The 26,706-nt window shown below is 38.3% G+C and overlaps 1 long non-coding RNA gene across 1 annotated transcript; it reads left to right on the top strand.

Annotated features, from left to right (window-relative positions):
* The first annotated feature begins 16,326 nt into the window (after window positions 1-16,326).
* On the top strand, window positions 16,327-22,436 carry LOC149074164 (uncharacterized). The gene is made up of 3 exons (XR_016194514.1): window positions 16,327-16,475; window positions 21,864-22,028; window positions 22,220-22,436. It is a non-coding gene; the product is annotated as an uncharacterized LOC149074164 (long non-coding RNA).
* The last annotated feature ends 4,270 nt before the right edge of the window (window positions 22,437-26,706 follow it).

Here is a 26,706-nt window from a genome sequence, read left to right as displayed (position 1 = left end):
GCCCTGGGACCCGGGAGTCAGGGGGGGCCCGTGGAAAGGTCTTTTTGATTTTTTTTCTTTCAGATATGTCCCATAGGAAAATAAACAGGACTTTAATATCAATCATATCAATTTGTACTCGTATGGACAGATATCTTGAACTACGTACCTTCTATTCTCATTGAAATTTTTTTTAACTATACACATGTACAAGTAAACGAAAAAAAAACGGAAACGAAGAAAAGAACATTGTACAGGGGTACAACAACTCCCCTCGGGTGGCAGTCGTTCTCCTAGGAAGGAAGGACATTGTGATGGTTATTGCTACTGACATCAAGGACACCAGCATTTTGTGTGTCCTCAGGGCTACCGCGCGACCCCTGCTGCTTCAGTTCGTAGAAGGCCATAATGTCTGGATAAAATGAAAATTGGCGTAAACAGACATCGTATTCCACAGTGAAATTGCCTTTGGGTGCCGATAAAGCACATGAACCCCCCCCCCCGTAGGCTGCGCTCTTCAGCGGACCCCCTCTATAAAGTGAACTAATAGTGGGAAAAAAAGACAAAAATGGTCCAGACCCCAGGCCTGAAGCTCCGCCAGCCCCACTCTCGTGGGCGGTTTATGATACTGAGACAGCTTTGTTGCAAGCTTTTGTACAAAATACAGTGGATCCCGCATATAACGTTTTCCTCCTTAGTGCGACATATTTTGCGACTCTCTGGTGCCAACTCTTATTACTGATACTCATCGAGATTTCTCGTTTAAAGCGTTTTCCCGCAAAAAGTATTGTACGGAATGGCTCAAAGCGTATTAAAGACGTATTATTGATACGCTTTGGAATGGCTGTAATGACGTGTATACTGAATCACGTGATTTCGCTCACTTCCCCTCTAATAATCCCCTCCTTCTCCCAGTCTGAACAAATCAAGGGTTTTTTTTCCTTGCTTCTGAAAAAAAAGCTACATTCTGCATCAGCCTTTTTTATTCGCTGTACTGTCTTGAGGACACATCTCCCCTCGAAACTTCTATTGACAGATGACATTCTTGGATCGGTTTAACAGAAAAATATTTACAGTTCGCGTCTGCAAAAATACAGTTGTTCGAAATCTTTTAGTAAAATAGTTGAACGAGTTTGCGTATATAAAGGATTAATTTTTTCCCCACGCGGATGAATCCTACGGTTCTAGCCCAAAAGAACGGTAAGCAAAACAAAAAATTTGAATTTTTGTTAAAATTTTTATTTTGAGCACATTAAGAGTTAACTATAATAAATCTATGTCCGAAGAGTTTGGCCCTGCCTCGAGGCCAGTTGCGATGATTGTTGAATTGTGTTTCATAAAGTTTAAAAACGCTTATTTTTAATAGGGCATATCTACAAATGACAGAGTAACCTCGTTCATACGTCACTCAGTTATACGACTTTCATGTTTATACGACGTTTAACTTTGGTAGCAATTGGTAACAATACATTTTAAACAACAATACAACAAATAAATTTTAATGTTAAAATATTTCATTCATTTATTTAACGTAAAACCTCAATTATTCGACGTTTTCACTTCGACTCAAACTCGGAAACTTTTGAAAAAAAAGGAAAACGTAATTTATATCCACACATCAAATGCGCACAAAATTTTTGTATGCAGTGAAAAAGCGTTGCTGCAACAATTCTTGCATATTGTCACCGCAAAACACATAAATTTTAGGGTGATTGCTGACGTATACGAAAATTGCCAGTGAGATGACTGATGAGTTGATGACCATTTAGAGTGGACACTTAGGTGATTTGTTTATTGCCTTTTTCTGAGAATACGCAGATGTGGAGAGTCCCGAAGAAATGGATTTCAATTGTTTTGACGGCCATATGACCTTTCAGAATTTTTTCTCTCCCTATGTTTTCAACGTTATCCCGAGAGGGTGAGAAAGTTTACTATAAGCATTTGGGGGGTGCCGAAGGCAGGTCTGCCGAAAATAGACAGATACGGTACACATGCACAGTAAGTTCTTTCGATCATTTCCTGTAGAACTTTCTTTCGATGTGGTGCTTTGCTTGCTGACGGGACCGTCTTAAGAGCATCATGGGCCCCGGGCCAATTGATTTTTCTGAGGCCCAACCTGGGGAATTCTCGAAAATTTCAATTAGTTCCCATTTTTGTGAGGAACCTCTTCTCTTGAGGCCTCCGGGCCGTGCTCGGGTGGGGCCATGCGTTCAGACCATAGACTAAAGATATATATTATTCTTACTCTGTGGTTCAGACGGCACTGCTTGCTGACTGTGTCAAATCCGTCGTTCGTAATGTCGGAAAAACAAAAAACGCTCTTTCTAAAAAAACTGGAAATTTTGGAAGAATTCAACAAGAATTTTAAATTGATAACGAAAATTCATCTTGCAAACCAGTTGAATATGTTCGTTTCAACTTTTTGAAACGATTATAAAGCAGAGAAACAAAACCAAAGAGCAAGCTCCTGATTGAAAATCATCTACTGCCAAAAAAAAGTCCAAGATGGGGAAATTTTTGCCAGTCGAGAAGATTTTGTTGCAATTTTGTACCCAATGTCGTGTCCCAAAGGTAATGTTGTGCCAAATTTTATTTCTTTAAATGATTTGAAATGTATTTTAATTTCCTCTCAAGTATGAAATGATATTTTTTAGAACAGAATTGGAATGCAATTAAACACATAAAATTTTATAACATTTTATATGTATGGGAGGGGATAATTTTTTAAAAAGCCTCAGTTATTCACTTCGACTTACACATAAAACGTGTTTTATAAAACGTTTTGACTCGGCCTCTTGAACGTCGTATAAACGACTGTAACAGAATTGTAAAGTTGCTCAGTTGAATAGATGAAGTGAACATAAATATTTGACTTATTTCAGTTCAATTTTTCAGGCTGGTGCTTCAACCAAGGCCAATGAAAATAGTTTTCAGTATTGTTACTTTTATTAACTCTTTAATTCACTAAATTCATTTATTCTTTTTGCACGCCTGTAGGGAATCGCCTGAAATAACGGAATCGCTTCGTTTTATCAAAAAAATCATTGCATTGAATAACTTCACGTTAGAGCAGGCCGTCTCAAACTTTTTCCGCCTGAGACGCCCTTTTCCCCTATTTAATGCTTATCCGCGAGCTCCACCGGCTTTCCAGAACTGTTTAACAAAGAATATTTTCGAAAACCTCACACCCTGACAAAGGTTGGAGGTGCACTGTTTGAGAACCCGTGCGTTATAGGAATAATCTTTGATGTTCTAAATTAAAGTTAAACGTTTGGATAGAAATTTTTTGTGTAAAACACGTTTCAAACTGGTTCGTCATGTAGAGACTCTACAGTAGTTTCATTTGGTGTAGTATGAGTATACTTGCTTCCTTGATGAACAACGAAACTATAGAGATGTGGTGGATATCTTATCTGAGAGAAACTAAGGACAAATTTGATACTGTGCATATATATCTATATATATAATTGATTTTCTGTCAGTGTGTTCTCTATACAAATCCACAATTTTAGATCGATCGTCGCCAAAGTTTGGATATATACCAAACAGGGACCGGATTGAACGATGGGCTACTTTAAAAGTTCGTCAGAGAAGGACAGATGCCCAAAATGGACAAAAACCGTCGAGCAACAATGGTTTCTGGGCCTCAACAATCACTTTCGGAATGTTTACTTTGGTTACCGTAGTTCCCTAGTAATGCGTTTTACACGTGCATATGCCTTTACAATGGTTTGTCACTTCTTTAATCCTGCCAGTATTATATATTTATTCCTATGTAATGGTTTGTCACTTTTCCAATCCTCCCAATAAATGAAGGAAATACGGGCAGCGCCGGGTATTATAGCTAGTATTATGCAGTGCAGTGAATTCAACAAACATAGAACTGCAGTGAAATCTCGATATAACGATATTCTGTGGACGAAGAAAAATACCATAATAGAGGTATTATCGTTAATCGAGAGACTTTGTCATTGAACACTAGCCATCAGGGCCGCAACTAAATGCTTCATCAGCTGAGGTGAGCACATATTTTGACACCCCCCCCCCCCGTAATTTTGAAGAAGAGGCTATAAAAGGTGAATTTTGCTCACCCTTCTGGTCCTGGGCAAGAAATCTGCTTGTCCCCCCCCCCCGCCCCAGTTGCGGCCCTGCCGACCATGGATCACGATCACCATTGGCGTATGCAAAGGGGGTTTAGGGTTCTTACCCCCAGAGCCGAGGTTATAGGGTTATTTTGCAGGAAAAAAGAACGTAACCCCCCCCACCCTCGTGAAAATTCTGTGTACGCCTACGGCAATCACAAGTTCCTATGGGAAAACCATATCGCCTAATCAATTTGTTCTCTTAACTGGCCCATAGGGAAGCTCTATTGTATTGCGTAAAATTATGTACAAATCACAATCATATCTCGAAATGTAATAATATTTATTATACACACACAATTATATTTTATTATTTAGTTTAAATATACAGTGATACCTCGATATAACAATGTTCTACGGAGCAAAATAAAATATTGTGGTAGAGGGACTAAAGAGGTAACATTATTCTCACGTGTGATCAAATTTATGCTATTGTCATTTTTTATATATCGGCATTGCTACGGAAAATGCGCTATTATGTATTTATTCGTTACAAAAAATTGTAATTGATTATAGTTTATTTATAAAATTCACTTAGATGTGTATTGTCCCTGTAAAGAAGTTTACCGCATAGCGCTTTTGTGTCGTACACACAGTGCAGCAATACAAATAACGTTAGCTTTCGGTGATCATTTAGTGCAAAATATTGATGTTATCAGACGCCTTCAGAAGAACGAGAACAAGTGGCGAAGTTAAAATTAAATTCAAAACGATTTTGAACAAAATATAAAAAATATTGTTGTAGCGATTTCAAAAATCTAAATATATCGTGTTATAGAGGGGTTTATCATAGTAGATGATGTTGTTGTACCGAGAGTTTAACATTAAGCCAGGCAATTCCAAACAAGATTTGAAAAAAATATCATTGTAGATGTATTGATTATCGTTGTGGCGATGTTTTGCTGCATATACAAATGCCGTATCGTAAGCAGGATTTTCTCATGGGGGGGGGGGGGGCATTCAACATTTTTTTTCTTCCCAAAAGGGGTTTCGTTTTTTTTACTGAAAAAATACACCATAATCTTTTCTCAAGGGAGGTGCACAAAATTTTTCGGGGGGGGGGGGTAGGGGGCCCGTGAAAAATCCTGGCCTGGGGGCCCGGCACTAGCATGTGGGGGCCATGGCTGGACCTCTTATCCCCAGATGGTGTTGAAATCTGCGACAAAAGGCTTTATCGATCAATTACAGTTGACAAATACATCTGGAATGTACAGTGCATATTTAAAGGGGGAAAACACTTCAACTCTGTGTTTCCTTCAGATGAAACAAGTACAACTGCCGTGTGTAATATTATTAGTTTTTTTTGCCCATAGCCACGAAGGCTCCCTTGGAAAAAGGGTCCGAGTTTTCGAAAACGTATTTTTTCCCCTCGTCCTCCCATCGATCCCTTATGTCCATTCACAGCCTCCAATCGTGTCTGAAGCTGGTACCGCCCCCCGAAGAGTCCGATCGTCCACCGGGGACGATATTGCTAACTTTGGGAAACACTGCTTTAGGCGCTGGTCCCCTCCCGTCCCCATTCCTCTGCCTCAAAAAACACTATATAAGAGCCCCCAAAAATTCACATTTGCCCAGGGCACTTATGAGAAACGGTCCTGCGTTTAAGATATTCTTGCATGATATTTCCTTTAATTTAGTATTCTAATTAATTTTCAATAAAAAAATTAGAAAAATAATAATAATAAAACCCACTCACTCTCTCTCTCTTCGTTCACGTAATCCATTAGCATTGCCAAGATCAAGGGTACTCAACCTTTTGAAGAGTGCGAGCCACTACATCAGTTCGAAAACGTGTCTCGAGCCACATAAGTTATCTGTCAATGTGCCGCGGGCCTCTCAAGTGATCTAGGAATATGCCGCAGGCCACTTAAGTAATCTGAATCAGTGCCCCAGGTCAATTGTGTGGTCTGTGAATGTGCTGCGAGTCATTAAAGTGATCTGGAAATGAGCCGCGGGTCACTCAAGTGAGGTAAGAATGTGCCGTGAGCAACTTGAATTACTTGAACCGTAAGTATTAGAACAGTTGCCCCAGGCCACTTGATTGATTCGTAAATGTGCTGCGGGCAGGCGCGGATTTATGGAGGGATCACCCCGTACAAGCGAAATGCGATATAATTCTCATGAAATTTAATGAAATGATAATATTACACTCAATTAATCCTTTGAAAATTATCTTTATTGCCGTTTTGTGATTAAACAACCAATTCAAGAAAATTACTAAAAAACTTGTAAAACCGGGACATTTTTCAAAAAGTCGGGACGGAGAAAAAGCAGAAAAACGGGACTGTCCTGGAACATACGGGACGTATGTGATCACCTTATTCGGAGAATAAATTTTTAGCAATTTTTAAAATCACCCCTCCCAACAGCGAGCTCTGGACCCGCCCAAGGCTGCGGGTCACTTAAACAATGTGTAAATGTGTCGCGAGTCACTTAACTCATCTGTTAGTGTGTGCGCGGGTCACTTAAATGATCTAGAACAGTGCCCCATGTCATTTAATTGATCTGTAAATGTGCCACGGGTCACTTAAGTGAATCTGGCTAAGTGCTACTTGGTTAATTTTTGCAAGATTGAGGTCGCGGGCCACATCAGATGACTCCGAAGACCTCATTTGGCCCGCGAGCCATGGGTTGAAGATATATGCCTAAGGGTACGTCCATAGTGAACCGCTTCTCGCTACTCGCTTTATCGCGGCTGAAAAAAGATCGTGAAAACTCATTGGGGCGGCCATAGTGCGCCCGCCTACCTGCTTTTACCGGCTGAAACTGCTTTTACCCGCTTTAACCAGAATGAATTATTATTTCTTTTTCTCGCTTGACCGGCTCACCGCTTGCAGTTTTAAACGGATACTTTCCTCTAAGTGTTCGTTTTATAATGGAATAGTAAATCGACGGAGTTTTTGTAACGATCAATTATCGTTATTACTAATCGTTGATTAGTTATGACATAATAAAAGCGAAATCGTTAATCATTAAGTAATTAAAGAAAATTACCAATTATAGTGAATCCAATTGGAGTTTTTGTGACGATTAATTATTAATACTAATCGTTAACTAGATGACATAATAAAAGCAATATCGTTGGTTAGTCATTAATTAAGGTTAATTAACGATTATACTGAATCCAACGGAGTTTTTGTGATGGATAATTGTTGCTAATACTAATCGTTAATTAGTTATGACATAATAAGCGAAATCGTTAATTAATTAAGGATCATTAATTATCATACTAAATCCAGCGGAGTTTTTATGACGCCTAATTATTGTTAATACTAATCGTTAATTAGTTGACGTAATGAAAACGATATCGTTAATTAATCAAAATACCGTTGGATTTCGTTTTATCGTTACTAATTATTGATCATGATTTAGTTTTATCGTTAATAAACTAATTAATGATAAAACGAAATCCAACGGATTTTGCCGTTAATTAGTCAGTTCATCGGCCAGTTCAGTTTTATCGTTATTAGTTGATTAGTTAATTATCGATCATGATTTAGTTTTATTATTAATGTAAACTAATTAACGATAAAACTAAATCAAACGGAATTTTGTAACGATTAATTTTCGTTTTTCTAATCGAAAATTTGTTGTGGCACTAAAAGCGAAATCGCTGATTTATCATCAATTAATTAATTAACTATAATTAGTGATTACACTAAACCCATTGCAACTTCAAGGCGAGTCCTATTCATTTCATGTACATTCGTCATTCTTTCATGTTTAATTTTATAATAAATATTTTTTGTTGTCAACAAAAACACACAATAGATCCCCACGTGATAGCTCCATGATGCCAACTGCCCATGCAGGCAGACGCTCCCGCGAGCGGTGCACTATAACCACCACCGGCTAGAATCGCGCGGGATCATCCCGCCTTCTACAACTGCCGCGGTTTAAGCAATAAAGCGAGAAGCGGGAAGCGGTGCACTATGGACGTACCCTAAGGTGGCTGCAGCTGTCACCCATCACGTGGCTCGCTTTTTTGAATGTCACCTGGACAATGCTCAATATCGAATGTGTGTGTGATTACGCGATTCCATCATACATGCGTCATTTGTTTTCCCGTCGAAACAATGGTTCATCAAGAATGAATGAACGTTGTTGGATCAATCGAAGATTGATTGCTCGTAAAATTTTCCCAACGCTTCATTGTTTAAGCGCATTTCGTGGAAACGAATTTCATCAGAAAACGGCTTATATAAGCCTTGGTAAATAGTCGAAAAGTCTCTTTTTGCTGATTCCTGATCATGGAAACTCTCTCCTGACTACAGTTTCCACAACATGATTGTAATGGTAAGTCTCTTTGTGATATCTTACAATGCATTTCAATAGAAATTCAAGTACAGTCGAGTTCGGTTATAACATACCCCCGTTGGTGATTCGAGAAGTGCAGGTTATAACCGACTTGTATGTTATAAGCGAGGTCTTGGAATCTTCCGAATTATTTTTTTTATGCAGGGTGTCCTGAAAATGCTAATGCGGCCTTTATCAACCGGCCGTTGAGTATTTTTCCAGTTTAAAAAACACTCAAAACTTGTGGTCAATTTTCACCTGGTGGTAGAAAATTTAACTATTTTTTTTCATTCTATAAATCTCTCTCTCTCTCTCTCTCCCATGGTCTCATTAAGATATCCTAAAATATTTTCTGTATTCGGATATAAGCAGTTTTCGAGAAAACTACTCAGAGTAACGGGAACTTTAATTATGATCACTCTGTATCTAATTAGTTTTATATTTATATTGCTTATATTTTTTACTTTATTATACTTATAAAATAGCTTTTCTCTCATTAACAAGACAGAAATGTTAAACAATGTGTAAAACGGTCAACAAATGATTATGCATTAATCAAAATGAATCTAAGTAGTAAGGAAAAAAATATATACAGGGTGTCCTGTAAGTGCTAATGCGACCTTTATCTCGATCAGCCGTCCATCGTAGAGGTATGATTCTAACTTGAAAAATGCTCAATAGGCGTTCAAAAATTACCCTGTACCAGTTTTGAGAGTGAAAACAGTGTAAAAAAATTTAAAAAAATCTAGATTTTTATACGGTCATCTTGTCTTCTAATTTACAATTAGAAAGTTGTTTCCCCGTATCTCTCCTGAGGCCAACAGAAAAAATCCACGTTTCCAAGTGATATTCGCTAAGATATTTGAATTCAAAAATCGGAGAAAAATTATGAAACAACAGCAGAGAGAGAGAAAGGACAACGCTCCTTTCCCTCATTTATGCTGTCCTTTCACAACTTTTATCAGATTTTTGAATTCGAATATCTCAGCTAATATTGCACATAGAAACTTGGAATTTTTTTGGCCTCACGAGAGACAGGGCAACAGCTTTCTAGTAGGAAGTTAGAGTGCAGGAGGATCGTATAAAAATTTAGATTTTTTTTATTTTGTTGCACACTGTACACACTTTATTTTCACTCTCAAAACAGGTACGGGGTAATTTTTGAACGCCTTTTGAGCATTTTTAAAGTAAAAACTATACCTCTACGACGGACGGTTGATGGGATAAAGACTCCATTAGAACTTACAGGACACCCTGTATATGCATACAATGCATAATTGAGATTGCGGAGACAGAATAAGCTTATGAGTGCCAGCGCAAAGTAGATTGGATCGGAGAGAAAAAGACATTCCGAAAAATGCTTTTGAGACAACACATTTACTAACAATAAATCGGGAATGTCCCAGGAAACGGGGACGTATGGTCTCGCTATGTAGGGTGTCGCTGATAAATTTCTTTACAAAAAGGGAGGTCGCTGTTCAAAATGCTTGGGAACCACTGTCCTAAGGCTCGAAGCATTTATTTAAAAAATACAAAGCTACAGGTTTAAAACCCAATTACAGCTTGCAGTAAAAATAAAAATTAGCACAGAATAGAAAAAACGACAACATGATGCACAAAACATACACAACATGATGCACAAAACATACACAACATGATGCAAAAACATACACAACATGATGCACAAAACACACACAACATGATGCACAAAACACACACAACATGATGCACAAAACATACACAACATGATGCACAAAACATACACAACATGATGCACAAAACATACACAACATACAAAAAAGACAAATAAAAAGTAACAAATTACGCAAAATACAAAAATTCTTTACCAAGATATATACAACGCAATCACAGCAAAAATCTTCTAAAGTCGGTAACAGACGAATGAAAAATATCCAGATGCTGAGGAAGCTCATTATAAAATTTGGAAAATCTGTTTACAGCACAGTAATTACCAATATTAGTATTGAATGATTTGACGGCAAAAAAACAATTAGATCTGGTATTGTGGCACTTAATATTGAAACAGATCTCCTTAAGAATGGGTATGCAATCAATTTGGTTAGTCAACAGTTCCTTGAAAAAAATAACGAGCAAGTACTCTCTGCGTTTTTGAAAGCTAATGACATTGAAGCTGTTTCGTAGATGAGTGGCAGACAGAATATTGTTATTAGGACCATGTTTTTTGAAATATAAATACCTTAGAAAATTGTTTTGAATAATTTCAAGCCTCATAATATGGCAAGCGTGAAATGGGTTCCAGATAATTGAAGCATATTCCAGTTTAGATCTTGTAAGCGTATTAAATAGGGATATTAAAGTATTACTATCGTTGAAATCTCTCAGCATTGGCGTACGCAAAGGGGGGTTTGGGGTTCTAACCCCCCCCCCCTTGAGCCAAGATTATAGTATTATTTTGCAGGGGAAAAAAAAAGTAACCCCCTCAGAAGGGAAAAAATCTGAAACCCCCACTTGAGAAAATTCTGCATACGCCTATGGCTTCGAAGCATTCGCCCACAGAGAAAATGTGTATTTTGTTCTTTTTTACTAAACTGAAGAGCCAAAAAAACTGGTCCAGGCATGCGCATGCAAATAAAGAGATATGGAACCAATCAGAGTACGGCGCTGCGGTCGGCAACGCCTATATAACACAACAATTGTCTGGCATAGTTGTTAGATCGGTTACTGCTGCTATAATGGCAGGTTATCGAGATTTAAGTGAGTTTGAACGTGGTGTTATAGTCGGCGCACGAGAGATGGGACATAGCATCTCCGAGGTAGCGATGAAATTTGGATTTTCACGTACGACCATTTCACGAATGTACCGTGAATATCGGGAATCCGGTAAAAAATTAAATCTACGACATCGCTGCGGCCGGAAAAAGATCGTGCAAGAACGGGACCAACGACGACTGACGAGAATCATTAAACGTGACAGACGTGCAACCCTTCCGCGAATTGCTGCACATTTCAATGCTGGGCCATCAACAAGTGTCAGCGTGCGAACCATTCAACGAAACATCATCGATATGGGCTTTCGGAGCCGAAGGCCCACTCGTGTACCCTTGATGACTGCACGCCACAAAGCTTTACGCCTCCCTTGGGCCCGACAACACCGACATTGGACTGTGGAGGACTGGAAACACGTTGCCTGGTCTGACGAGTCTTGGTTCCAATTGCTTCGAGCTGATGGACGTGTACGGGTATGGAGACAACCTCATGAATCCATGGACCCTACATGTCAACAGGGGACTGTTCAAGCTGGTGGAGGCTCTGTGATGGTATGGGGCGTGTGCAGTTGGCGTGATATGGGACCCCTGATACGTCTAGATACGACTCTGACAGGTGACCTAGTACGTAAGCATCCTGTCTGATCACCTGCACCCATTCATGTCCATTGTGCATTCCGACGAACTTGGACAATTTCAGCAGGACCATGCGACACCCCACACGTCCAGAATTGCTACAAAGTGGCTCCAGGAACACTCTTCTGACTTTAGACACTTCCGCTGGCCACCTAAATCCCCAGACATGAACATTATTGAACATATCTGGGATGCCTTGCAACGTGCTGTTCAGAAGAGATCATCCCCCCGTCTTACTCCTACGGATTTATGGACAGCCCTGCAGGACTCATGGTATCAATTACCTCCAGCACTACTTCAGACATTAGTCGAGTCCATGCCACGTCGTGTTGCGGCACTTCTGCGGGCTCGCGGGGGCCCTACACGATATTAGGCAGGTGGACCAGTTTTTTTGGCTCTTCAGTGTATAACGACGTGAGCGTAATAGACCCCCAGGTTCCATGATCTCTAGGTCACTTCCAGGTCTAGGTCACTTTTTTGATCACTTACTGACCTGGCTCCTCACTCCCTAGGCACTCTATTGGTCGCTTACTGACTTAGCCGCTGTGGTGGTCGAGTGGTTATAGTGCCGGACTCGTGATGCGAGGATCCGGGTTCGAACCCCACAGTGGTGGTCGGCTGAAGTTGGTTTTCTGTGGTTCCCAACTTCAAGGCGCAAATGCGAGCCGATATCCCCGTTAAAAAGTCTCGACACAGAGAGCAACAGTTCTACAACGGTAAATCATTCAACCATAACACTTCACTCATAGTTAGTAAAACTGGGGGCAGATGACAGCACTACACATAACAAGCATTACACAGAAACAAACTTTACGTCAGGTTGCACTACACGTACACGCACATTCCCGGATGTACCGATTCGTTGGGGGGGGTTCCGCGGGGGGGGGTGCATGTGTGGTGTAGCAGTAGTAGGTAGGGGCTCGGGGATCCATGATGTTCTTAAGTCAGCCACCTCGTTGGGCAATTTGCCTGTTGTGGCGTTGTATTTGTATTTGTGTATTTGTAGTCCCTCGCCCTCTAAGTCAATTTTTTGGTCATTCACATGCTTACACACTGTTTTGGTTACTCACTGGCCTGGTTCCTTGATCTACAGGTCACTCTCTTGGTCGGTCGCTGACCTCATTCCTCACTCTCAAGATCACTACTAAGAGGTTCTTTGCTCTCTAGGTCACTCTTTTGATCCCTCGCGTGCTTTTTTTTAATAATGCGATCAGCTTGCTTATTTTTTGCTCACTCACATGATTGCTAACCCTGTAGGTCACTCACTGACATAGTTCCTCGCTCTCTAGACAAAGGCAGACTTATAATTTCATCCTTGTTAGGCTATAAAACTTTTTACTCTACACTTCTCACATCATAATAATTTTCTTGACCACTCATTCCTTAAATTTGCCGTCCCTCCGAACTTTTCACCTTGGGCTATAGCCCCCTCCCAAGGACCCCCTGTAAATACGCATCTGGACTCTTGCTAATCCGGCACATATCAAACCAGGGTGTGCCGGATTACGAAAAGTTAATGGAAAAATCAATTTAAATCAAAGGTGCTCAACCTTTAGAAGATTGCGGCTACTTCTTTGGTTTGCAAACGTGCCACAAAACACTTAAGTGATCTTTAAGCGTGCCGCGGGTCACTTGGGTGCAGGGGCGTCGGAAGTGTTTCGAACCTGTGGGTGCCCGTCTTGAGATTCATGTAGGAAATTTCGATTTTTTAATCAATTCTGTGGGTGCTCGAATCCGTTCTACAAACTTCCGTGGGTGCTCGAGCACCCACAGCACCCCCGGCTCCGACGCCACTGCTTGGGTGATTTGTAAATGCGCCACGTACCACTTGGGGGATCTGGAACTTTGCCGAGGGTCCCTTAAGTGATCTAGAAATGTTCTGCGGACCACTTAAGTAATGTAGGAAATACACCACGCGTCACTTAAATTATCTGTAAATATGTCATTTAGTTTACTTTTACAAAATTAGATTTGAGATCGCGTACCACATCAGGTGACATCGAATTCGAAATTTTGGCCCGCGGGTCGTGGGTTGAACATGTATGATTTAAATAATAGAAACTTCTGCGCACATACATGAAGTGACATGTTTTACTTTTGTATGCACGAAGAAAACACACCTAAAAACGCCGGATTACTGGACGGACCGGACTAGCGCACGGGCGGATTATCGAGTCTATAACGTCAATTCCACTACCAGCGATTATTCAGCGACGTCTCTAGATCAGTGGTTCTCAACCTTTTTGGAACCGCGACCCGGCGAACTAAAGTTCTATGAGTCTACTTCCCGGCTCGGAATAGCTTACTCGTTCATAAGTTAATAATTAATAAACAACGAATTACCTTTTGATTGCGAACTAATTAATTCATTAGTTTAAAAACACATTTAATCAATTAATTAAAACCTTCTTTAATTGAATAATAAATTGAAACAATGTTTTAATTAATTAAAGCCCGCTTAATGAATTTAATCCATTATTATCTTGCGGAGTGATGCAACATTTTTTTTCGGTAATGTATTAATAACGTGCGAAGTCGAACATAAACGAAGCGTTTCATCAGCAACAGCAGTAAACATCCTCAATGCTTAAGCGCCGGAACCTGGGTACTGAGGCTGTTCGAGCGCCCCAATAGATTTTACGAGATGACTGAGCCACCAATAATCAATATACAATGCAACGCTCCTCTCCCTCTCCTACATAAGGGCTTGAGCCCGTATATACGGGACAAATGGCAACTTTCAGCCCCTCCCTTAATGTTTTCTTCATTTCGGCGCCTCTACCTCATTAAAAATTCAATTGATCACAAATCAATCGAAACGTCTTGATATTCAATTTTATAGACTAATTCCTCATAGCGTGTAAAAATACGAAGTTTTCATTCATAGTGGGCAATGGAATTTTTTGTGCTGACATCGACGCCGCACTTATTTATTAACACTTTTTTAATAACTTAATTAGTGTAAAATATATTTTACGAACTTTGTATTAAAACTTAAACTTTTCTCTATTTTTTAACAAAAATTTGGATTTGTGAACCTATCATTTGGACAAATGAATTTAACACATAAAAATTTGCCAAAATCAAGAATTCAAATCATGGATATCTCGATGAATTTTTTATCCTAATACCGGAGTTTATTCCTCTCAGTGCAATAAAGAGAGGCAAAAGGTGGAAATAGTTATTAGGTGATAATTATGTAGATTTTTTTGCAATCTTTGCCTTTTTTCAAATTTCTGCACTCTGCTTCACCATTTTTCGAAACTTCTGCCCCCAGCTATTTTATGTCTCTCTTGTCCTTTTCTTACTTTCTGTCTCTTTTCTGATTTTCAGACATTTTCTTTTTTCTTAATGTCTGCACTTTACCAAATTTATGTTTTTTCTTGCCCTTTTTCTGTGTGTGTATGTGTGTGAATTCCTTCTTCTTCCCTTACCATTTTTAAAATTTCTGCCCGCTTTTTTACACTTTTTTCGAAATTTTTGCCTTTTTTTCTCAATGTCTGCATATTTCGAAATTTCTGTTATTCCTTGTCCATTTTTCATTTTCTGTTATTCCTTGTCCATTTTTAATTTTCTGTTATTCCTTGTCCATTTTTCATTTTCTGTTATTTCTTGTCTATTTTTCATTTTCTGTCACTTGCCCTTTTCCTGAATTTCTTTTTCTTTCCATAAAATTTCTGAAAATTTCTTCTTCCTTTACTCATTTTAAAAACTCTGTGAAAACTTTTACTCATTTTAAAAACTCTGTGAAAACTTTTACTCTGTGAAAACTTTTACTCTGTGAAAACTTTTACTCATTTTAAAAACTCTGTGAAAACTTTTACTCTGTGAAAACTTTTACTCATTTTAAAAACTCTGTGAAAACTTTTACTCTGTGAAAACTTTTACTCTGTGAAAACTTTTACTCATTTTAAAAACTCTGTGAAAACTTTTACTCATTTTAAAAACTCTGTGAAAACTTTTACTCATTTTAAAAACTCTGTGAAAACTTTTACTCTGTGAAAACTTTTACTCTGTGAAAACTTTTACTCTGTGAAAACTTTTACTCATTTTAAAAACTCTGTGAAAACTTTTACTCATTTTAAAAACTCTGTGAAAACTTTTACTCATTTTAAAAACTCTGTGAAAACTTTTACTCATTTTAAAAACTCTGTGAAAACTTTTACTCATTTTAAAAACTCTGTGAAAACTTTTACTCATTTTAAAAACTCTGTGAAAACTTTTACTCATTTTAAAAAGCAGGTGCTTCACTGATTAGTCGCTGACACTGGGAAAAAAATCAAAACGAAAACTCTCGGAACATAATTCACTGCGTTTTTGCAAAGAAAACAATATTCGAGTTATCAGTAGTTATGTGCACCTTGATGACCGATTCAAAACACACTATTTTCTGTATACAGCAGGTGCTTCACTGATTAATCGCTGACATTTGCCACGCATATGTAAAATACTTCGTTCGTTTCTGAGAACACATACTAAATCGTTATAACACTGATTTTAATCTGTTTAGGCAAATGAGGCTGTATTTGATGACTGAAAGGATGGAGAAGCGTGAATATCAATGAAAGATGAGTCGGAGCTATAATGGTGGATGTTGTAGCTGCTCTCAGACAACCTTGTGGAGAAGTTCCTGTGTTCAGTGATGCAGTGTGGAAACGAGCATTCCCATGGAAAAGTAAAAGCATGACTCATATTTTGTTCTGTATTGCCATTAGTGACAGTTTCTTTGAGCAGTGCCATCTTAACGCATGGGCCCACCTGGATACACCCCGGGGGCCTCACTAGAGAAGAGGAGCGTCAGAAAAATGAGAAGTAGTTGAATTTTCCGATAATTTAATAGGTAGGGCCTCAGTGATCAAATCACTTGGCCCATGGGCCCATGATGCTCTTAAGACGGCCCTGTCTTTGAGGAAGGTATGGAAGATTTTTCTATTTCCCATGTAAACGGGGCTTAAGAGTCTATGCTCTACCTACTAAATCAACAACGCGTATTGGTTCAAGTTGTAATTAAATATACCAATTGTTAAACATTTGCTGGTCGCCAGCAAAAATGGTGCCACCAACCAACACCAGCTATAGAGATGCTATAGAAGGTGTTGCACCTACTAACAGACAAGCAACTCATCCGACCAATGAGGATGAGGCACGACGAAACCAAGATGGCGTCGCAGAAGCAGTTCACTTTTCCTGCCGAAAATATTAATAAGTAATATGACTAACAAGTTCAGAAAGACATGTTGAGTTTTTCCTGGTTAATTAATTAAATTTAATTAACGTAGACCAAATCCCGGACTTTGACCAATTACACGCACTACACGGAAACACATACATTAGCTCTCTTGCCTTTTCCTAACATTGGCCCCCCGCAGGCCTGTTCAGAGGGCAGCCAATACTTGCAAACAAGTAGGCACTGCCAAAAATTGGGCAACATGCTTCATGCACCAACTAACAGTAGCAACCTCTTTTTGATAATCACAAGCATGCGCATTCCAAAGTGTTCAATGTTTCGGTGAGCCCCTTCTGTGTGTGTGTGAAATTTCGATAATTGAGTTCACACACACACAGAACGCAAAAGAAATTCAGAGAAAAGGGCAAGGAAAGGAAAAGAAATTTGTAGAAAGATAGAGAGCAGAAGCATCAGAAAGCGTAAGGATGGAGGCAAAATGTGCATAAAGGATACAAAAAGGGGTATAAATTGTAAGAAAATGGTACGAAAGAAAATTCCAAAAAGAATAATGAAGGGGAAGTCATTTAAAAAAAGGGTAACGAAAAGAAACTCAGAAAAAAAGAGCAGGGGGGCAGAAATTGAAAAAAGGACTGGGATGGACAGAAATTTGGAAAAGTGCAAACATTAAAGATAAAGAAAAGGACAGAAATTCAAAAAAAGAGGCAAAAAGTAAGAAAAGAGGAAGAAATTAATAAAAATGCATTATACACGTGAACTTCAGAAAGAGTATGGAGGGGATAGGAATGGGAAAGGGTATGGGAATTTAAAAAAAAAGGTAGGAAAAGGGACAGAAATTTCGATAAATGGTACAAAAGAGAGCAGAAATATAAAAAAAGTGTAAAGTAAGGAAAAAAAAATTTAGAAAAAGGGTAAGGGGGGCAGAAATCGGGAAAACGACAAGGAAGGACAGGAATTCGGAAAACTGCAGACATTAAGGAAAAAAGGGCAGAGATTCAGAAAAGACGCAGAAAGTAAGAAACGGAACAGAGAAAGACAACTCTAAAAACCGCTAAGGAAAGGAGAAGAAATTTATATACAAAAAAAAAAGGCAGAATATATAAGAACTCCAGCGAAGAAAGACAGAAAGTACGAAAAAGAGCAAGGAAAGAGGAAGAAATTTAAAAACGGCAGGAAGACAGTTTTTAAAATGAGTAAAGGAAGAAGAAGAAATTTCCAGAAATTTTATGAAAAGAAAAAGAAATTCAGGAAAAGGGCAAGTGACAGAAAATGAAAAATAGACAAGGAATAACAGAAATTTCGAAATATGCAGACATTGAGGAAAAAAAAAAGGCGAAAATTTCGAAAAAAGTGTAAAAAGCGGGCAGAAATTTCAAAAATGGTAAGGGAAGGAGAAGGAATTCAGAAAAAGGGCAAGGAAAAAGGACTGAAATTCAGGAAAGAGGAAAGAGAAGAGAAGCAGAAAGTAAGAAAAGGACAAGAGAGACATAAAATAGCTGGGGGCAGAAGTTTCGAAAAATGGTGAAGCAGAGTGCAGAAATTTTTGAAAAAAGGCAGAGATTGCGAAATAAATCTACATAATTATCACCTAATAACTATTTCCACCTTTCGCCTCTCTATATTGCACTGAGAGGAATAAACTCCGGTATTAGGATAAAAAATTCATCGAGATTACCATGATTTGAATTCTTGATTTTGGCAAATTTTTATGTGTTAAATTAAAAGTCTCAAAATTTTTCAAGACGCGAAAAGTGGCAAAAAACAGGAATAACCAATCACCGATATCTCCCGATATCCAAATGAAGTGGAATAAATTTCTTTCGATACGATAAAGAAGGACATAAATTTTACCAATTGAAAATTTTTGATGAGGGCAGCATAAAAATGTCAGTATTTGTACTCAGTTTTAAGCGTACCGTAACTGGATAAATGACACTATTGTCATTAACTGAAGTAAAGACAGCATAGCGCCAAGTGTCGTTGATGCAAGAGGTGAACATCTACGGAAAAAAAGATGCATCGGTGACGACTGAAGCATTAGGCTGCTCTCATAGTGGGGCGAAAAGGTACGAGTTACAAGAATTGTGACTAGAAAGAAAAAAATGCATAGGGGTGGAGGAAGAGATGTCCGCACATAGTAAAGGAGGAGGAGGATAGAGAAAATGACCGGAGGGGTTCTGAAATGTAAGGGTGTGATGATGATGATCCCTCCGCAGAAGAGGAAGAGAAAGAGAAGAGAGGAGGAGAGAGAGAAAAAAAAGGGGAGAAACGGACCAATCAGCAGATATCGAAAATTAGCAGATAGAGGGCAAATCAGGTTTGTTCAAGTCGCTCCTCGTTGAGTGTCCTCTTTCTGTCTTTTGTCTCGCTTCTCGAATATGTGCGGTATAGAACAAAACAATAAAGTTGTTATCGTTGTTTGTCTCTATTACAGTACCGTACCTCTTGGTCTTGGTCACCTCACCGTGTGTGTGGCCTTGCAGTGGAGCAATCTACTTTTCAAACGAGCCGCTTGACCGACTTTTGTATAAAATGTCAGCGTAGTGAACCATGTTGTGTATGGTGCCGCATAGCAGATTTGTAGTCATTGTACCCACGGTAATGGAGCTGTTTCGGTCTAAACGACTTCAGTTTGCAAGACGGCATCAAAATCGAACTTCTGATTGGCAAAGGGTTGCCAATTACTCTTTTGGATGATTGGACTCCTTGGATTAGTTGCATTCTAGGCTGCGTGATCGCATCCGTGGATGAATTTCCGACAAAAACACTCAATATACCAAGCCGGAAGAATATAAATTGAAGGTAGAAGTGTTATTATATATTATATATATTATATCTGAGAAATGTTTATTGTATCATTTTCTAGGTTCACAGATATGTCCGAAAGCTACTTTTTCAATCATTATGATTATGAATGCATCCTTGCAGATCATGTTCATCAATAAATGTTTATTGTCATCCCTATTGCGTGTAAGAACGGTGATACTGCGGCGTCAACGATAAGGAGATGGAACTATAATATTACTTTCTCCACAGAGAAAGTTTCCCATCCACTCTATCGGTTGTAAATTGTCATATGGCGACATGACCAGAGTTGGTGAACGGTGGGAAGATGATACCATGTGCCCTGAAATGTCTAAAAATTATAGAATGCACATGACCAAGATTTTACCCCTTTACGATCACAGACGAAATATTTCGTCCAAACGTCAGCGAAACAAATTCAATTTAGTTCTCTGTGTTTTCTTTCCTCTCTCATCACCGCGAAGCTTTATTGTAACCCTATAAACCGAAGTTGTTTTTTTATACACCTCCGTGTTACCTATACTTAGCAATTCCCCCCCCCCCACACACACATATAATGTATCTTTCAACTATGTATATATGTTGCAGTATGTTATATACTGCATAATCCCCCGAAGTTGTCCAGTTGATCCGGCAAATATCCAAATTTCGGGCTTTCGCTGGGGCTTGGCCGGCCTCTATATGTCTATCCCTATGTACGGATCACTAAGACATCGACATTCAGATTCCTTTGATCGTTAGGGTTGCCATAGATAATCATAATTTTTCTGGTTACCCATGCCTAATTATAAATTACCATAATTATCACAAAAAATACGCCAAAGTGGCGATGACCCGAAATCATAGGGATCGATATATAGGAGCCGGCCAAAGTCCTTCGAAAGCCCGAATTTCCGACATTGGCCAGGTCCGAACTGGCCAACTTCGGGCTTTGGCAGTAACATATGTATATGTAAGAGCAAAAGAGAACACGCGTAGGGGTGAAAAGAGAAATCGACTGTATACTTCTCTTATCTGCTAGTCTATATTATATATATATATATATACTGCTTTCCATATATATTTCTATTTTTTTTCTTCCTTTCCTTCTATTCGTTTCTTTCGCCTTCTTCCTTTTTCTAACGTGAGGTTAGTTACGACAAGGTTACCAAATTTATCGCCGATTCGTCAGATAGAGATCATCCGAATTTGTTGACGAAAGCTTGTAATCGTAGGGGTTAATATAGTATCTTTGCAGTCTTCTTAGATCCATCTTATTTTATAACTTCCAGACCATCTTGCTGCCTATCGGACTGCACAAGATTTACCAGATACTGGATTTCTTCGCTAACTACAGCTGGATTCTACATGCTACAGATTACAAACCAGATTCCCGATTTCTTTGCCAAATATTACTGGCGAAAATTATTAAATAATTATATTGCATTAAATATGAGAGAGAGAGAGAGAGACCGTTGATTTCCAGACACGTCCACCCCCGTGGACACTTCGATATCTCTATAAAGAGATGTGAGGTGGTTTTTAAGGTTCGGGATTGCGTAAGCAGTGCCGTCTGAACTCATGGGTCCATTGGGGGACTAAAGTGCAGAAGGGGGCCTTGTGATAATGAGATCTCGTTAAGATTTTCAAGGTTGAACATGTAGATTTGCTTACAAACTTACATGTTATGATTACATGTATTAAACATACACGTGTATTTCTAGTCAGCTAGGGACAGGGCCGTAGCGTACCTTCTCGGGGCTCCGGGGCAGACATTTTGTTGGAGACCCATAAAAATGAAAAAATTATGCAAAATAAGAGTGCATTTTTTGTGAGGCCCCCATTCGGCTCGGGGCCCCGGGCCAGTTCTTCGGTTGCCCCAACCTAGTTACGGCCCTGGTTAGGGGGGCCTCAGAAAAACCAACTTGCCCGGGGGACCCACGATGCTCTTAAGACGGCCCTGGATATAACCCCTCGTTTTTCTGGATATAAGCTGGTGGTCACATTAATGTGATTTGATTATGTATTAATACTGTATCTTATATTGCCACGTATAATCTGTATATCATGACTATCTTATTTCTCCTTTCACAGCACTTGCGCATTGTGATTTCTCATCGCGGTTTCATTGTTGGGATGAATTGTAACAATCGTCCCATATGTTTCAATCAGATTCTTATATGGTTCAAAAATATATAAGATCACGCAACACTAAATACAGTATCAGTCGGGATGGCCAAACTGAAAAAGATGCCTTAGGTAAGATTCCGTGGCTTCACTAAACGCTAAAAAATTCAATCTTGAATTAATTACATTATCTACACATTTAAATTGTGGTCTATCATATGATTAATCGGCAAATATTCGAATTTTTGAAAAAAATCTTTCTATTGTTTTTAGATTTTCCGTCGGATTTGTTTTGTACAGAGTTAGTTTTATTTCTTTAACAGATCTAATGAAGGACGTTGATTTGAAAATGACATTTTGTACCTTAGAAAAGAATTTGTTAAGAGATGGACATGATCTTTTTGAAACGTACATGTCACACAAGATTATTGAAAACATTTCCTCTGAAAAGTATGCAATTTGAATTGCATACTACAGTGATTTCTAGAAATTGTTGTCAATATATACAGTGTCGAAACTGACATTTCACAAAGTTTTGAGCAAAATCTTTTCTGATGAAATTAATCTAAAAATTGCTGTTAAGATATATATAGTAAAAAATGTGACAGTCATAGCAGAAATTTATTAAAAATTTTAATTGTGAAATTACTTTTAAAAATTATAGTTATAATTGATAATACAATATTATGACCTGTATATCAATAATGTTGGTTGAAAATTTCACTAGTGAAATTACTCAAAGAATCACAGCAAAAATTAATGGTGAAGTATTATAATTAGTATCTCAGTGAGTGTTGTTGGAATTTTCTCTGATGAAATTACCCTAGAAACCACTGTTAATATGTGCTATACAGTGAAACCCCCCTGCCTACAGTGATACAGTGATACTTGCCTACAGTGATACAGAGTTGATACAGTGAAACCCCCCTGCCTAAAATGGACACTGTATGAGACGTAAACCTGTCTTGAACGGAATCAAGATGTAGTTCCTTCGGTGATCAATGCATTAATGTACACCTATATGAAACGTAAACCTATCTAAAATGGAATATAATTTCAGACTCTTGACGTTCTGTTTCATAGATTTTGCAATTTTTCAGAAAGGTTTCTTAGGAGTTTAATATAAACTAGCTATAATACCCGGCGCGCGCTGCCCGGGTTTTCTTCAATTACTGAGAGGATTGAAAAAGCGACAAATCATTATAAAGGCGTATAAACTATTATACATTACTGACAGGATTAAAGAAGGGACAACCATTGTAAGGCATATACGTGTCTGAAACGCATTGCTAGGGAATCACGGCAACCAAAGTAAACATCACGAAAGTTATTGTTGAGGCCAAGAAACCATTGTTGCCAGACAGTTTTTTGCCCATTTCGGGTATTCGCCCTGCCCTGACGCACTTTTAAAGTAGCCTATCGTTCAAGTCGGGTCCCATTTGGTATATATGCAAACACAAACAGAAAATCAATTTTATATATATCGATTACAGTTATTCATTTATGATAGAGCATTGGTGCTTTAGTAGAGTTTGTTCGAAATTTAAATGGGTAAGTTATACCGTAGAAATTACTGTCAGCATATAGGCAGTGTTATAAATGATATTTTAGTAATTTTTTTTTGAAATTTTCAATGTGAAAGTTATCTGGAATTCTCAGTGAGAAATTACGGTATTATGATTGATATTTCAAAAATCTTCGTAGAAAACTATGTTGCTAGTTTTCCGCAGAATTTTTTTAAATTTTTACTTCACATAAAATAATGTTGTTAATGATAATTTTTTTGACAATCACCACTTTAATTATTTCAATCGATGATGGAAGAGCAACTTGCTCTTCTTTTGCAGAGTTTCACTTATTTTATTGCCAAAACGTGCACCTGGGAAACTTACAGCTGTTATTTGATACTTCGATTTCATTACAGAGGAGAGGAATTATTTTAAAATATGGTGTAGATTTAACGAAATCGCGCATACACGACTATAGAACTAATTAACATAGGCCTTTGCAATAATTTTAACATGAATAGCAAAACTCCTATTTTAGTTATAACTAAATATTCGAATTATAACTAAACGTATAAAATACAAAAAGAAACTGTAGAAGAAATCAGCTTGTCTGAATAATTAAGTGTTATTATTCCACTAAGGAGTTAATAGTTCGCCAGATGGTTAATATCAATCTTCAAAACATCAAAATTGATATTCAGAGTTCATATCTTAAAAAGACACGAAAAATACACTAAAAGCACTGAAAACTATTTACTTGAGTTCGTTTGAAGTAACTTGTTGGGCTAGGTTCATAGGCATATTGGACAACCCTTCCATAAAATTGTTTCGAAAATAGATTGCTGTTCGAAGAATAGAAGAATACCAAAACGTAGTGCTAGGAAGTTTGAAACCATTTTGTTTCGTCCAAGTTGAGCACAACTCCGGTCCATCGCCATGGGCAATTATTACTGAGTGAACTGTGTTCGATGCGTTTTCCACAATGATTTTTCCTAGAGCCATAAACATTCTCAATTAAGACGCCACAAATGACGGAAAAGAGAAGCAGTATTTAAGCATCGTATTCAATTTATTCCATGCTTTATGTACACGTTGCTGATAATGTTAGTTTGCAACATCAGATTTAACATTCTTTAAAAAACGTACAATATCATACCCAACATCTCCGTAACGATGACCATGATCTCAATGTTGCTAAAAATCTCCATTAAACTCTAAAATATTTCATTTTAATAGACAGGCTGACCATATTTTCTCGAGACAAAAACTCGGAAAATTGATATTCCAAATGCGGGGAAAATACGAGAAATTGCCACCTATATCCCCAAACGAAACCAAAATTGCCAATATAGATAATATCACTGAAAAATAGTCTTCTCGGAAAATGGAGCATTACTGTCAATTGTAGTGGATTAAAATGAATTTTGTAACGAAGAAGTTTAACCTCAACAATGAAGTCGAAGTACCAAATACGAAAGTCTTTCCAGCAGCACGTTTTGGCAATGAAATAATTAAAACCGTCTCCTAAGGAATAGTAAATTCCACTTTCATCATCACGATAGAAATGATGGAAGTATCGATTGTTCGAAAAAATATATCATAAAGAAACAGTAATAACGCAACCTAAATAGAGATAGCAGCTGATTCCTATATCATTTCCAATTTCAATTCCTATATCATTTAGAACTAGTTTTAAAATGTCTAATATATCAATGTTAAACACACCAGACAACTTTTGTGAATTGATAATTCGAATTTATAATATGTTAGTGGCAAGACAGACACTTTAAATCGACTCCACACAAAACAGTATTAAAATTATAGGTAACCAGTGGCGTATTTACAGGGGAGCTTAGCGGCCCAGGGCCAATTTCGGAGGAGCGGAAAATTTGATTGAGTGGCCAAAAAAATAAAATATATATATATATACATACAGTAAAACCTCGTTAAGTCGTCACCCCGGTTAAGTCGTCATTTTTCTTCAGGCCCTTCCATCTCTCATACACAATAATGTTATTAAACCCTCGTTTACTCGTCGCTAATTTCGGTTAACTCGTCCCTTAAAAAAATTGAGAAAGTGGAACAGACTATTTTTATGGATCCCATTAAAAAAAGAGCTTGTTAACAGCATTGCCATATGCTTAAAAGTCACCATAAAATTCTATATACCCAAACGGAACAGTTTAAGTAACGAAATTTACGCTGGGAAAGTTCATTTGCCGACTAAGGTTTTTGGAACGTTGGGAACTGTTCAAGCTAGATCTCATTTCTGCCTGGGCTCTACTGGAGAAACCGCGAGACACCCAGGCTTTGTCGCAAGAAGCAACGTAAGCACTTCGCCCCCCCCCCCAGGGCATCTCCGGCAAAACCAAGATTTATTGATACGTCAAAGATTACACATAGTGTAAGGAAATCAAAAATTATGTAAATCGAAGAATCAAATTAATCAAGTCAAAGTGCAACGCGGGCACGGATAATAAATAATCATAGAAAGCATGGGCTCTACTAATTTAAGCATGGGCTCTTGAAATTTGAACAAAATAGCTTTGTTAAAAAAAATTAGACATTCTTTCCCAAGTTGAGGTCTTCTGTTTACTTTTCCCTGCCCAGGGCCCCTCCACCAAGTCAAAAGTGTTCGAGATCACTTTGTAGTTGTATCATGGACTACTGATGAAGAATTAAAATACTAAAATTTTTTAAATTTGATGTCTGTAAAATTAATGTGCAATAGAGAGTTCTATTATGAAGAAAAGCTACTTATAGCTACTTGAAGCTACTTAAATCTTTAGGCCAGTGTTTCCCAAAGTAGGCAATATCGCCCCCTGGTGGGCGATGGAATGGTCCAGGGGGCGATAGAAGCTACGTATTTAGTATAGGACCTTATGGGTTCACTTGAGTTGGGGGGGGGGCGATGACAGAAAAAAAATTCTGGTGAAGGGGGCGATGGGACAAAAAAGTTTGGGAAACTATGCTTTAGAGTAGGGGGCTTCAACCCGTGGCCCGCCGTTGCTATTTTGGTGGCCCGCCAAAACATTTCGATCGATTGACACAATATCATTCAAAAATAGGGTAAAACGAAGATTTCAACAAAAAAAAGTCACCCAGCTTCACATAGACTTATAACAAGGACAGGCTGATCAGTGTACAGTATTTAGCTTCTTAATAAGGCTTTTAACGTAAAGGAAACCACGCCATACACTTCTTCACTATAAATTCGAGTACATCCCACTCTCCTTGAGTGGGAGAAAGCAGAAATGAACGAAATTTCCATGGTATCGTACTTCTCGGGTGCATGGTCGGGT

The sequence above is a fragment of the Pholcus phalangioides genome, unplaced genomic scaffold (assembly GCF_987345545.1).
Source record: "Pholcus phalangioides strain wild (caught in Gottingen) unplaced genomic scaffold, Ppha-v1.0 ptg000017l_1, whole genome shotgun sequence".
NCBI lineage: Eukaryota > Metazoa > Arthropoda > Arachnida > Araneae > Pholcidae > Pholcus > Pholcus phalangioides.
This window is presented reverse-complemented; position numbering and strand designations above follow the sequence as displayed.